This window comes from Tauraco erythrolophus, chromosome 6 (genome assembly GCF_009769465.1).
Source record: "Tauraco erythrolophus isolate bTauEry1 chromosome 6, bTauEry1.pri, whole genome shotgun sequence".
NCBI classification, from domain to species: domain Eukaryota; kingdom Metazoa; phylum Chordata; class Aves; order Musophagiformes; family Musophagidae; genus Tauraco; species Tauraco erythrolophus.
In genome coordinates, this window is record NC_141470.1 from 27,430,537 (window position 1) to 27,443,419 (window position 12,883).

Sequence of the window (12,883 nt, forward strand, 5' to 3'; positions counted from 1 at the left end):
ACATTTGCCCCGGGGGCTCCGGGGGAGATTTCCGTGGTGGCCAGTGCTGTTTGCTGTGGGCACAGACCACCTGTTTGTTTTGCGTGGCTTGTGGCTGCCAGCCCAGCCCTTTGGGATTGCCAGACATGAGGCTTCCATGCTGCGCCGTGCCAAGCCAAGCCACATCACGCCACGCCACGCCACGCCAGTGCAAAGAGACAGCTCGTCCCTGGGTGCAGGCCAGCGCCAGCAGTGGTGACACTTTGGTGCCCAAGGTGCAGTGGCTCTACCAGAAGGTGTGTTGGTAATTTCAGGGTCCTCAAGTATAGACTGAAACCATCAGGGCTCTGAACGGTGAGCTGGGAGGCTCTGGTGTGGAGCGTGCCAGCTGCCAGCATACTGCCCATCCAGCCCCAGAGCTGTGCTCTCCGTTGGAGGAATTTGTTACTGTTCCTCTCCCAAACATTACTAAAAGAACAAAAGAAGCACAATCAGAAACATGAATTATAATTAATGTGAATGCTGGAAATGATGGCACAGCTGGAGACACACAAGCTGGGGCAGTCATGGCACCGTTCCCTGCAGCCCTGGGTCACCCTTGCCAGCCCTGAGCCACTCTCCAGCCCCCAGTGAGACCTCCCACTCCAGACTGTACCCCCAGTTAATGCCCCAGGCAGGTAGACGGGGTGCAAGGGAGGATGAGCAAGAGAGAGGAGCAGTTGTATGTGGAGGGATCCTAAAACCCCACCCACCTCCCTGGCCTCATCCTGAGCATCCCTTGGCTCTGCCCACTACCAGCCCCTTCTCAGTGAGGGGGTTTCATGTGCACCCTGGGGGATGTTGCATCTCCCCTCTCCTCCTGCCACCCCATCCCCACTCCTCGCTGCCACACGGTCCCATTCAAGATATTTGTATACCGCGACTTCCCAGCTCCCTGATGCTTCTTGTCTCTTTGGGGGCAATTTTGGCTAAAACGACTCTCCTGGAGGTGGCTGCCTTCCCCGGCATCGGCGGGGGGCTCAGGTGGGATTGAAAGGTGAAGCTCCCCCCCATACCATGTTGGCACGTATGCCTCCATGGGGTGTGCCGGGAGACCCGGTACAGTGATGTGGGAAGCCAGGATGGTGCTTGGTGCTGTGGGGATGGCAAGCCTGGCTGCTGCTGGCACAGGGAGCTCTCGGCCTGCCAGCATCTCCAGAGCGGCTGTAAAGCACCAAGGAAAGCAGGGAAATGCGACAGGTGGAGGCTGAAGGTCGCGACTCGGACTTTGCCTGCGGCATTGCCAGGAGCAGCTGCTCAGCAGGTGAGACAGCTGCCGAGGCCACAACATGGGGCTGGGTTCCTCCTCACTGGTCCCCAGCCCCCCGCAGCCATGGGATGAAGGGACACCCTATAGATATAGCGGTGCCCCAGGAACCTCTGCGGCAGGTTTCGGCCAAGGCTGCGAGGGTCCTGCCCTCCAAAACCCCGCAGACGAGGTGGGCGGCTTGGGGCAGCTGCCTTGAGTCCACACTTCTTTTTCGTGGCAGCATGGAGCCAAAAGCCAGACTGTGCTGGTGTCCTTCTCTGCAGCCAGACCTTTTCCCCTTCCTTCTCCCTGCACCCTGCTCACGTCGGGCAGTGTCTTCTCCCCTTTGAGATGCCATTAAATAAAGGGATAGATGATTGCTGGAGCACTCAGCCCGAAACGAAGGACGTGTGGTCACCTGTCGCTGCTCAGCCCTGCACCTGCGAGTGGGGACTGCTGTAAAACTCTGCCTGACACCAGCATTCACCCAGGGCCTGGGAATGGGGAGCGATGCGGTGGTGGCCCAGCAGCCATTGCCAGAGGAGATTTTTCATCTTCTCGGCCCTGGGTTTGGAGTCAGGTTTCGATCGATGGAGAAGCGCTCGCTCCAGCCCCGCTGCCCTGACTCAGCAGGTCCCCGCTGCCCGGCTGGCTGGCAGCACTGGGCACCGCGGTCGTGTCTGGGCGCCGGTGGCTCTCGGAGTCCTCAGGGATGGTCACTGCACCTTCAGGTCTTGACTGGGAGAGCTGGCACCAGCTGGGTCCCCTGCAAAGGGTTTGAGAGCAATGTGTGCTCCCACCGCCCGGGACGCTGTCTCCTGGGTAGATGGGAACAGTGGCAGCGGAACACTGGGAGCCCCACAGGGGTGTCTGCGGTGGCCCCACTCTGCTCGCCCAGCATTGCTGCGACAAGCCACACTGGGCTAAGGACCCAGCCTGGGAGCGGTTTGTAGCAGCATCGGACCCTGCTCTTCCCTTTGGCCCCCACCCAAAGCCTGTTGAACTCTCACTGCTTTCAGAGCCCTTCAGGGCCGACCGTGGGACCATCTTTATTTCATGAGCAGGGGAAGGAGTTGGTGGTCGATGGCTGGGAAAGGCAGTGCTGGAAGAAGATGCTGCCCTTGGGCTGGCTGGCTGGGGCAGAGCCACGCTGCTCCACAACCACTGCCCTTCCTGTCCACCCCAAAGTGCTCCTGTTGCGCCAACGTGGGCCTGAGAGCTCATGCTCCGTCCGAAACAATAGCTCTCTGCATCCTGATGTTCATATAATTTGCGGTACATGGCTCCATAATGAACGGTGACCTCTATTAGGCATGCTATTAGTCTCATCAGGAGCTCCTAAAGTACATCGCTGGGGTTTTTTTGGTGGGTAGAAAAGGCAGGCAGATTCTGCCGAGTAACTGTACAATTAGGAATAAATCATTGCTGCGACTGCAGTCGCTGATGGATCGGAGCCGGTAGGGATGGCTGGGGGAGATGCGCAATTTTTATTCCTCTCTCAGCTGCCGCATGGCTGCAAGGGCAGGAGCGAGGTCGCGTGGGACCGGCCGCTCTGCCGGAAAAATCTGATAGAGATATAAAATGAAAGATCTGCCTGAAAATCAGAGAGAGATATACAAGGGTAGAGAGAGAAATTCCTGTTACGCTCATCGCCCCGTCTTGCAGCAGCTCCCCAGCTCTCTCCCACGTCTGGGCATCCCTGCACGACCGTCTCGGACTCACTGCCTCCCCCAGCCATGCTTTGGGGTGATCCCTCTCTCTGAAGCCTTATGAGATGTTCCATCAGTGCCAATGAACCCTTGGCATCAAAGAAACCTCTTCACAAGGCAGCGGCAGGATGGTCAGAAGCCACCTTGAGAAGAGAAAGCTCCAGAGAAGACCCCGTCCAGAAAGACCAGATTCCCAGGGGAGGGACAGGCTTGGCTTTGCAGTCCCCGTGTAGCATCAAAGGAGTGCTGGGCATCCCGAGAGTCGTGCTGTCTGGCTCAGCACCGGTGCCTAGCGGAGCCCCTTCCTCCCAGGGGACAGGCACCCAGGAGCAGGGACCAGCCTGTCCCTGAAGCAGAGGGTGACCAGGACCCCGCAGAACACTGCAGATCCCCAGCAGGTCTGAGAGGGAGAGAAGAGACATCCTGGCAGCACCGAGGTGGGGGCTCCACACTGCTGCTGCCTTTCCCTGTGACCTCGCCATGCCCAAGTCTGCATCTGCGATTTGTACCCACCCCTCAGGCACTGCTCACAAGGGCTTGGGCACCAAACCTCCCGGCCAGTGTTACCAAAACCTGAGTAATACCCTGCAACAGCCCATCAGCTCAGCGGGGATGGAGTATGTGCCGCTGGCAGAGCCCGAAGGGCTGAGCCCAGGGTGCTAGCTCGGGTGCTCCATCATGCTGAGAAAAGGACTCAGGGAAAGCCAGGAAGCAGGGTCACAGCATGGGAAATTCATGGCAAACCAGAGCTGGAGGAGTGCGGAAGGCGCCAGCACAGGGCAGGGGTGACAATGTGTGGCCGAGTGCTGCCACATCCGCTTGTAAACCAAACAAACATCTCTGTTTTGCTGCAGGTGTCAGAGCAAAGTCCAGGCCAGCCAGTGTCCCTGTGAGGGCTGGAGCAGAGCTGGCAGGAAAATCCTTCGGCACCTGCCCATGATGAATCCAAAAAGTCAGGGCCCCTGGGGAAGGGAGAAGGGGGGAACAGAAAGGATGAATGGGAGGGACTCTTGTTCCAGCTACTGGAAGAGCAAAGGTGGAAAATCAGCTTGACATCCCGCCCTGGCAAAAAATAGCCGTCTGCGGAGGAGCGTACTCACTAATGCAAGTGCTTAGGAGAAAGGTTTCTAATAGCCAGTGAGCAACGCGGGCTTATTAAGAACAGGTTGTGCCAAACCCCTCTAATAGCCTCCTTAAATGTAATCAGCGCCGCAGGGGACAGGGGAGCACGGGGCACAGCAGCTCTGCGTCGTCCAGCCCAGTGGTCGCTCCGGGGCCACGGTGCTCGCATTAAGGAGCTGGCCCTTTCCAAGCAGCTGAAGATGCCACCGCATGTGTCAGCCAGCGGCAGTTGCCAGCGGGAGCCCTCCGTCAGCAGCCCCGGGGGGATTTGGTAGCACTGAGATTTGCCGGAGGCATCCGAACCAGCTGTGGGGAGCAAGAGGAGACGGAGGAGGCTAAAGGCAGTCTGGAGTTTGGAGGGGACAGAGGGGATGGCTGTGCTTGAGGAGAGGAGCTGATGGCTTCACCAACGGTGAAGGTGCTGGCGGAGGCAACCATCACCATGCCAGGCTTGGCACTGCTCTCTGCCAGCAGCCCCTGGGGCAGAGAGGAGGAGGGGGCCATGGCTTTGTGCCGCAGCTGAGCAGCCAGTATGCAGAGGTAACTGGTAGTGAGGGGATTAGCAGTTACTAAATGGTAATGGCCACGCTTGGAGCAATCACCGGGAAGGGGACACTTCAGGGTGTGTTAATAATCTTACGTCCCTGGTTGTGCCGCTGGCTGGGCACTGGGGCCATGGGGATGGGCTCCAGGCAGGCACTGGAAGGAACCAGTGGAAGGGTTAGCCGGGGGGTCTTCATGCCCCAGGGTGCTGCCGGAACCCCTGCACCAGCTGGCAGCTGCACTCACCCCGTGTGCGACCCCGAGCAGCCATTCGTCTGTCCCGCAGAGCTGGCCCACCACAGATGCACTCTGTCCTGCCTGCAACAGACCCCAGACAGGATCATGCCATCGATCCCACAGCCCACTGAGTTCTCCTGCTCCCTGCCACCCCCTTGACGAGTGCTCTCCATCCTTGGCCGTTCCTCGGGGAACAGAGGCTTCACCCTGTCCTCTCTGCATGGGGGACAGCACTAGAGAGTGTGACAGCAGCCCCCATCCCATCTGATTTCCCCTCAACACCATCACTAGAGCCGCTGGCACCCGATTTTGTGGAGGGGAAGGATTTGTGTCCTGCAGCCAGGGAGGGGGACGCTGCAGAAGGCTCCCTGAGACAGACTGATTCAGCTCCGTACCCACTCCCCAGCACTCAGCCCTCGCCCAAACACACCAGCCATCCCAAGAACACAACTTGTCGGGCAGGGAGGGCTCGCAGCAGCTCCAGTGCCATGCTAGTGGACAAGCCGCTTGATGGCAGATGTTGAGGCTGTTAATGCCCCGCACGCTGCCAGCAGCCTGCAGCTTCCAGTTTCACACACCACTGCCTGACACCAGTTCCCTCCTGCCTCTGTGATGCCCGAGGCTGGCAGCAGATGTCCGGCACCGGGCCCCTCCGGTGTACACCATGCATTCCCTCACCCCGCAGCTCGGCCGGCACGGAGAGCACCAGATGGGCCGCCGGTGAGCAGCCCCGATGCTCCAGCGCAGCACAGAAAAGCAATTCCCAACGCTATGGGGAGCACCAAGCGGATGAACCCACTCTTGCACAGCTGACCGAGCCCATTATCCCTGTGCGGATGGTGCGGGACATGTTCCATGGCGCACCAGGCTGCCTGCATTCCCAAAGAGGCTTTAAAAGGCAGCAACCGCCTGCCAGCGCTGCCGAGCACCTGCTGTCTTCGCCTGGATGTGCGAACCTCGAGCATATTTTGAGAACGGGCCATTTAATCACCTAAATGTGGATTCGCAGAGCTTGAGCAGCACCTGCTGCTCTTGCCAGGTCCCTTCCAAGAGCTGGGAAGGAGCAGGGGGGTCCTGGCATCCCCCGGGCTCCGGGGCCGTCCCCGTGGTGGGAAGCGGCAGCACGTGGCTGGGAGGGTGGCAGCGAAGGATCTGCGACCGTTGCAATTAGGGGCTGTATCGGGAAGCAGGAGCAGGAGCTGGAGGAGGGCGCGGGATGGATCAGAGCGATGCAAGAGTTTGCCAGGTCCTGATTTCTGGGCTCTCAGCTCTGTGCTCGGAAGGCACTCCAGGCTTGGATGTGCATGAACTGGGGCAGCGCCAGAGCTTAATTGGGCTCTGCTGGGTCTTACCTTCATTAGTGGCAGCTCATCCTCAACGGAGGGGAATTCTCTCGCCTTGGGCAGGGCTGGCCTTGGAGCTAGTTTCTCCACCCAGCTGGAAGACAACCCTCCTGGCATGAAGCGGGGTGTGGGATTGGGTGAGGGATGGGATGGGATATGGGGTGGTAGATGGAATGGAATGAGATATGAGGTGGGATGGGATGGGATGGGATGGGACGGAATGGGATGGGACGGAAAGGGATGGAAAGGAATAGGATGGGAAGGAATAGGATGGGAAGGGATGGGAGGGAATAGAGTAGGATGGGAAGAGATGGGATGGAATGGGTGGGAATGGGGCAAGATGGGGTGGGATAGGATGGGAAGAGATGGGAGAGAATGGGATAGGATGAGATGGGAGGGATGAGAGGGAAAGGGATGGGAGGGAATGGGATAAGATGGGATGGGATAGGATGGGATAGGATGGGATAGGATGGGATAGGATGTGATGGAATGGCTAAAGGGCCTCTCTGAGGAGCATCCAAGCGGGGCATCTCCATCTGTTACTGATGTTTTTGAGTTCCAAGTGCGGATGAGCCCCTGCTCCCTCCTGGCCAGCAGAAACACATCCTGGGGCAGGTTATTCCTGCTGGGTGGTGCAGAGAGGAGCACTGGGGCCAAGCTCATCCCTGCTGGGCTCTGGGGGTGCTCACCAGCCTGGGAGGCTGCAGGAAGGGTCCCCACTCTGCCATAGAAGCAGGAGGGGCTGGTGACTCACCCAGCCAGCAGCACACGGTCCCAGCCTGGCAGGTCCCTTGCCAGAGATGGGAGCCTTCCATCCTCATCCTCTCAGCATGTTCCGGGCTGGCCTGGTGGGTCTCTCACCCCTCAGGGACTGCCATGGGCTCTGTTCCACCCCAGGGAGCTTCTCCCTGCGTGACTCAACTGGTGCTGCTACCCTCGATGGAGTTCCCCCCCATGGCTGAGTGTCACCCACTGACGCAAATCCTCCCACCCCACAACGCTGGGTGACGGATTTAGAAGGGTTTTATTGATGGTGTCAGGGAGGAATCAGACACCCCCAGCCACTGGTCTAGGGGCTGCCGTCGTGCTCCCCACTGTTGGCCCTGGAGGGGACGGGTGGATGAGCCTCCATGCGTGGGGTGCCATGGGGAGGGGGCCTCCAGCCGTGGGGCAGTAGGGGGGTCACAGGGGGCCTGTGGCCCACTCAAACCTGGGATGGGGTGTCTTGTTCTCCTCCAACAGTTTCAGCAGCTGTGTGGAGTTGCAGCAAGGACAGTGGAGGGCTGCTGTGGATAACATTCCATGGGATGGGAAATGAGGGGCGAGAGCAGGGCTGGGGACCAAGCTCAGCTCCAGCCAGCCCCGGGGTGCTGCAGCCTGGATGCCTTCCAGCATCCCTAGTGATGGGTGTGAAGGGCCAAGGGGAACCAGGAGCAGCGGGATGCGATGGGAGTGGGAGGAACCCCAGAAAGAATCCCAGAATGTACTGGGAGGAACAGAAGACCTGGGATGTGCTGGGAGCATCGGGATCCCTGGGAGCACGAGGTTGCTCCAGGGAGCACCAGGAGCCCTGAGAACAGAGGGAGCACCGGGATGCACCGGGAGCACCGGGAGCTCTGGTAACAGACGGAGCACTGGGATGCTCCTGGAGCACCGGGATGCACCGGGAGCACCGGGCGGCCTTGCAGTCTGAAAGCTCCTCCTCGTGGCTCCCGTGGAGAACTACTGGGCACCGGCAGCGGCCACCGGGAGAGCCCCGGGCCACGAGCTGGTCCGAGCTGCGAGGCGGCGGTGGCAGTGAGGCCGTGGGGCCGTGGCACGGCGCATCCCTCCTGCCCCGCGGGGTCACAGCCACTGGCCCGGGAAAGGCGGGGTGATGGGCACTCCGAGATGGGCTGGGGTTGGTCCTGCGGCCACCCAGGGTAGGACCACGGCCACATCCTGGCTCATTTCCCATGGGGACCCCTCCAGAGCAGGCCACTCTCTGCACAGAGCCACCAGCCACCCCAGAAGGTCCCGGTGCAGCACTGTACTCGGGTTTCTATCGGCTTCCAGGAAGGCATTAAGTTAATGCACAAATTAGGATTTCAGGCCCCGGTCCCTGGCTGGGTACGGGTGTGGGGAGCGAGGCAGGAGCGTTGCAAGTGGAAAATCACTTCTGCTGTGAGCAGCAATTTCTTTTTTTTTCCCCTTTGCTGGCAAAGATATTTAAAACAAGAGGGAGAGAGGAGGAATGGGAACAACCAGGACCCTCAGGGCAGCGAGCAGTTGCATTTCCAGAGTGCTGTGCCCCATTCCCTGCACCATGGGAATGCCCAGAGGGGCAGTGCCAAATGCATTGCATCCCCATTCCAGCAGGTTCTTGCTTTTCCATGAGGAATGCCCCTGAAGTGCCTATTCCCAGCATCAGCTGCAGGAATCCCTCGCTGCCAGTCCCCCATGGAGGGAGCAGGGCCTGGCAGTGTCATTGTGAGAGGAGAGGAGTAGGGCAGGATCGGGGTCGTTTCGGGTGCTGGGACTCCGTGGTGGGGTTACACGTCCACTTGTTATCCTTCCTGGCCCATGCGAGTGGGACGTGCTTCTGACGGGATCGCACCCGGCTCAGCTTCCTGGCTCGCGTGGGAAGGGGAGGCTGGTTCCCACACAAGCAGAGCTGCCCCCCCACCCCGTACCCTCTAGTTATAGATACACAAGGAAAAATCAATACCTGGCTGCAAAAAAAAAGGCAGCTGCAAGTCGCTTTTTATAGCACGCTGTCCCATTTGCATCCTTCCTCAGCCCTGACCCAGGGAGACCGACCTCTGGCTAAATTAGCTGCGTGGTCCCAAGGGAAACAGGCTTTAAAAAGCAGCAGGCAAAGACGAGGAGGTGAAGCTGGCTGTGCTGGAATATTCCACCGCAGCCACCCTTTCCCTCACTCCTTGCTGCCCCAAGCCTGTGTTCCTCGCAGAGACGTCAGGCTGGTCCCTGATGGCCTTGTCCCTCTCCCAGAGCAGGGCTAGGTGGTGAGACAGCGTGGCTGCCAGCAGCCCTGGCCCTTCTTTCCCCTGGGATCATTTCCCAGAGGGAAGAAAGGATGTTGGCAGGAGCAGAGCCTGGCTAGACCTTCCCCAGTGTGGGGCTACCACCCCACGGCAGCCCCTTTGCTGTAGGCTCAGGGAGGGAGCACCATAGGGAGAAGAACCAGCCCCCCGGGCAGATGGATGGGGAACGGATGGTGAACCCTGCAGGGTACAACCCTAGGATGGAGAGGGGCTGATCCTCTCCCTTTCCTCCCAGAGATCCCACTTGTGCCCCCTGGATTACAGAGGCGCCAAGGCAGGGGAGCAGAATGCGCCAGCATATCTAGGTCACCGATACGAGCAGCTAAATGAGCTCCCTCATTAGCTGCCTCTGTCTCTGCGTTGCACCTACATTGGGCTGGGGCATGTAAATCAGCCTCTGCCCTGAGGAGGAGGGGATTTGGAAACCCCTGAGTGGGAGGGAAAGACAGACGGGCCCATTATCCCAATGAGATCAGAGCAAACTGAGAGGTGGGGAGCTAACGTTGGAGTGGCAGGGTGAGAGGAGGCAAGGCACAGCATTGTCAGGATGGATAAACGGATGGAGGGCAGTGGGAAGGCTCACATGTGTGTGAGCTGAGCATGGGCTCTCACATCCCCAAATCACCCTTGGCTTAGGGCTTCCCTGCCCTTGGTAGGAAGCTTTTCCTACTCGCAGCTGTGCGCTGGAGGGAGGGCTGAGCCCCAGCTGCCTTCACCAGCACAGCCTCCCACCTGGAGCAGATGAGTGCTGGGGTGGGGCTGCCCTGCTAAAAGCACAGGCAGGGTGGGCAGGACTTCTTTAGGAAGAGGGCAGACTGGTTTGAGGTGCTTTGTTGCGTTTGCAGGGATGGTTGCAATGTTGGGCTCTGCAGCATGTGGTGTATTGGAGGAAGGTGAGTAACCTCCTGAGGCCTGCCTGGAGCACGTGGCTCTGTGGGTGGACCAGGGTTTTTCTCCCAGATAACTTTTTCCCCTTTAGCACTGCCTGGCTGTGACTTGCTCTGCCTGGGGGTCCCAGCCCTTGGCGTGAGCACAGCCCTGTGCCCTTTCTGGTTGAGCTGCTCCCAACCCAGCTGTTGAGTGTTAAACCCAGCTGTGTGGCCATAAAACCTTTTCTTGCTCTTCATTTGGTGCTGCTTTTTGTGGCTGAACCCCAAACTGTGGCCGTTGGGTTGACTTGAGCCCTGCTGTAATGTTACTTTAATGCACAAGTTGTGTCCCTCCCATCAGCATGGATGGACAGCATCCCATCAGAGGGATGTTTCCTTGACTCTGGGAGGACACACAGCTGGTGCCCCAGCCAGCCTCTGGCTAGGAGAAGCAGTGGGCTGGCAGAGCCAGTGATGCTCATCCATGGGCTGGGAGGGTACGGTAGGGAGGAGGCAAGGAGATAACGCTGGCTGATACGATCTGGAGTGTAACCGGCAGCAAGAGCACTCCTGAGGATGAGTCAGTGTCACTGATAACCAGGCTGGTGACCAAGTGAAAAAAAAAAAAACATGTTTCAAGGAGAGACTCTGCTTTGCACACAGGTCTGTGTAGGTGGCGTGATCCTTGGCAGCTGCATGACTGCTCCGGGACGCAGACTTTGGCGGGGCTCAGGTCTGGAGTGTGTCCACACCCCAGCAGCAGTGACAGCAGGAGCCCTCTCAGCTCCATGCAGTGTCACTTCCTGCCCCAGGCTGGTGCCATTAAGCCTCTGCTGAAAGGACCTCGGGAAGCATTAGCACCAGGCTGTACTGCTGGAGGCCAGAGGTGCCTGTGCTGTGCTCTGTGCCGGTAGTACCGGTGTATTCCGGTGACTGGTCAGCAACAGCAGGCAGTGACTGCGTGGTGCTGGGTGTGTAATTGGTGTCACTGCAAGCAGCTGAGGCTGGTGCTTTTAGGATGAGTAATTACATCAGCCTGATTTTGAAAATCAGGCCCTTAATGTCTTGCCAAGCTCATTTGCCAGGACAGCCCCGTCACAGTTGGAGCTGCTGTGCTGATATCCAGGCAGCTGGCAGTCATTGTGCCTCTGCATCCTCGGCCCTGTGGCTGCCAGAAGTGGACAGAGCACAAGTGCCTGTCCCTCTGCCCTGAAAGAGGGGGAGGGGTTCACTGCCCACTGTGGTGCCCTGTGCGGAAAGGGAAGGTGTGCCCCTGTTAGCACTCAGGCAGCTGGTAGGGCTGAGCCTGAGGCAGAGGGGACAGAGGACATTGAAGTCCCTCTGGATGCAGGGTGGGGCTCTGGGAATGCATGGGCAGAGGAAAGGAAAAGGTTTGGGACAGCATCCTTTTTTATTTTCAGTCTCTGCATTTACTTTTGTTCATGGTCTTGGTGGTTGTAGGGTGAGGAGAGAAGATTCAGAAAAAAATATTTGTGCCTTTCAGTGCTTGAGTGAGCTTCAGATGTGCCTGAATAACCAGCCACCTATGCATGGGCTCTCCCAGGGTCCTCTGCAACACTCACCTGCTTTTAAGGCTGTTTTCTGCCAGTGAGATGTGCTGTGTCAGTGTCCCAGGGTGAGGGTGGTTTTGACTGCCAACGTGGAGGGTCAAGCACAGCTATGGCCTTCAGTGACAGTGTGTCCCATGAACTAGCAGGCTGTTTTGGTCACTGTAAACTTTGTGTCCTGCTTGGAAGTGGCCAGTGCCTGGGTGATGTAAATCAATCTGGCCTCACTGCAGTCAGCACGTCTCATGCAAGTCACACTGATGAGGTGGCAAAGGGGCAAGGTTGGGTATGTGGGACATGTTGCCCTGGCTCCAGGGCTGAAGGAGATCTGTAATCCCCCTGGCCTGGTTGCAGATGCTCCTCTCCAACCTGTACCACCAAAATCTGGGCGTTCCTGCTCTCTGCTGCATGCCTGAACTTGAATTTGAGCTGCTGTCACACAGGCACAAAAGGGGCTGGCAAGGAGTGGGGGCTGTGTGTGCTCCTGGCAACCCCCCTGTTGCTCTGATGTATGGGGGCAAGATGTGCTGATGGCTTCTCCTCCATGACAAGACCACCAGGAGACAACAAGCTGGAGAGCGGCCAGCCTCAGGACAGCCCGTGGCACATGAGTGATGCTGATATAATATATCTTCTTGGCTTGTCTAAGCATCTGTTTGTTTGTGTGGGTTTATCTCAACAGCAGCCGTGGCAGTTTGGCACGCAATATAGTAGCTGCTGATATGTGCAGCTTCTTTGAATGTAGCTCCAAGATGTAGCTGCCTACACAGCCAGCTGAACGGCCTGGGCGAGCAGCTCTGAGCTGGCACTCACACCTACCTTTATCTTTCTCCCTCCCTGCTACTAGCCCCTACTAAGCCATCGTGGCATGGAGTTATCTCGCAGCAAATCCAGAGAGATCACTCTCTCTGTGGCGTGTTCTGTCCTGCCAGTGGTGCATCTTCCCTTTCCTGAGCTGCCTCGAAATATCCGAGGACGATTTCCATAGTGCAGGCATGCCTGCATGCCTCCTGGTGCGGCCACAGGTCCACGTGGTGAGGATGCAGAGGTGCTCCATGGTTGGAGCTGTGTGGTGCTGAGGCAGCTGGAGCAAATTCTTCCTTCTCTGCTTGGCAGCACAGGAGCGACTCTGTGAAGCAGCTGATCTTGTCCCTGCCGCTTGGGACTCCCCTGAGGGCGGC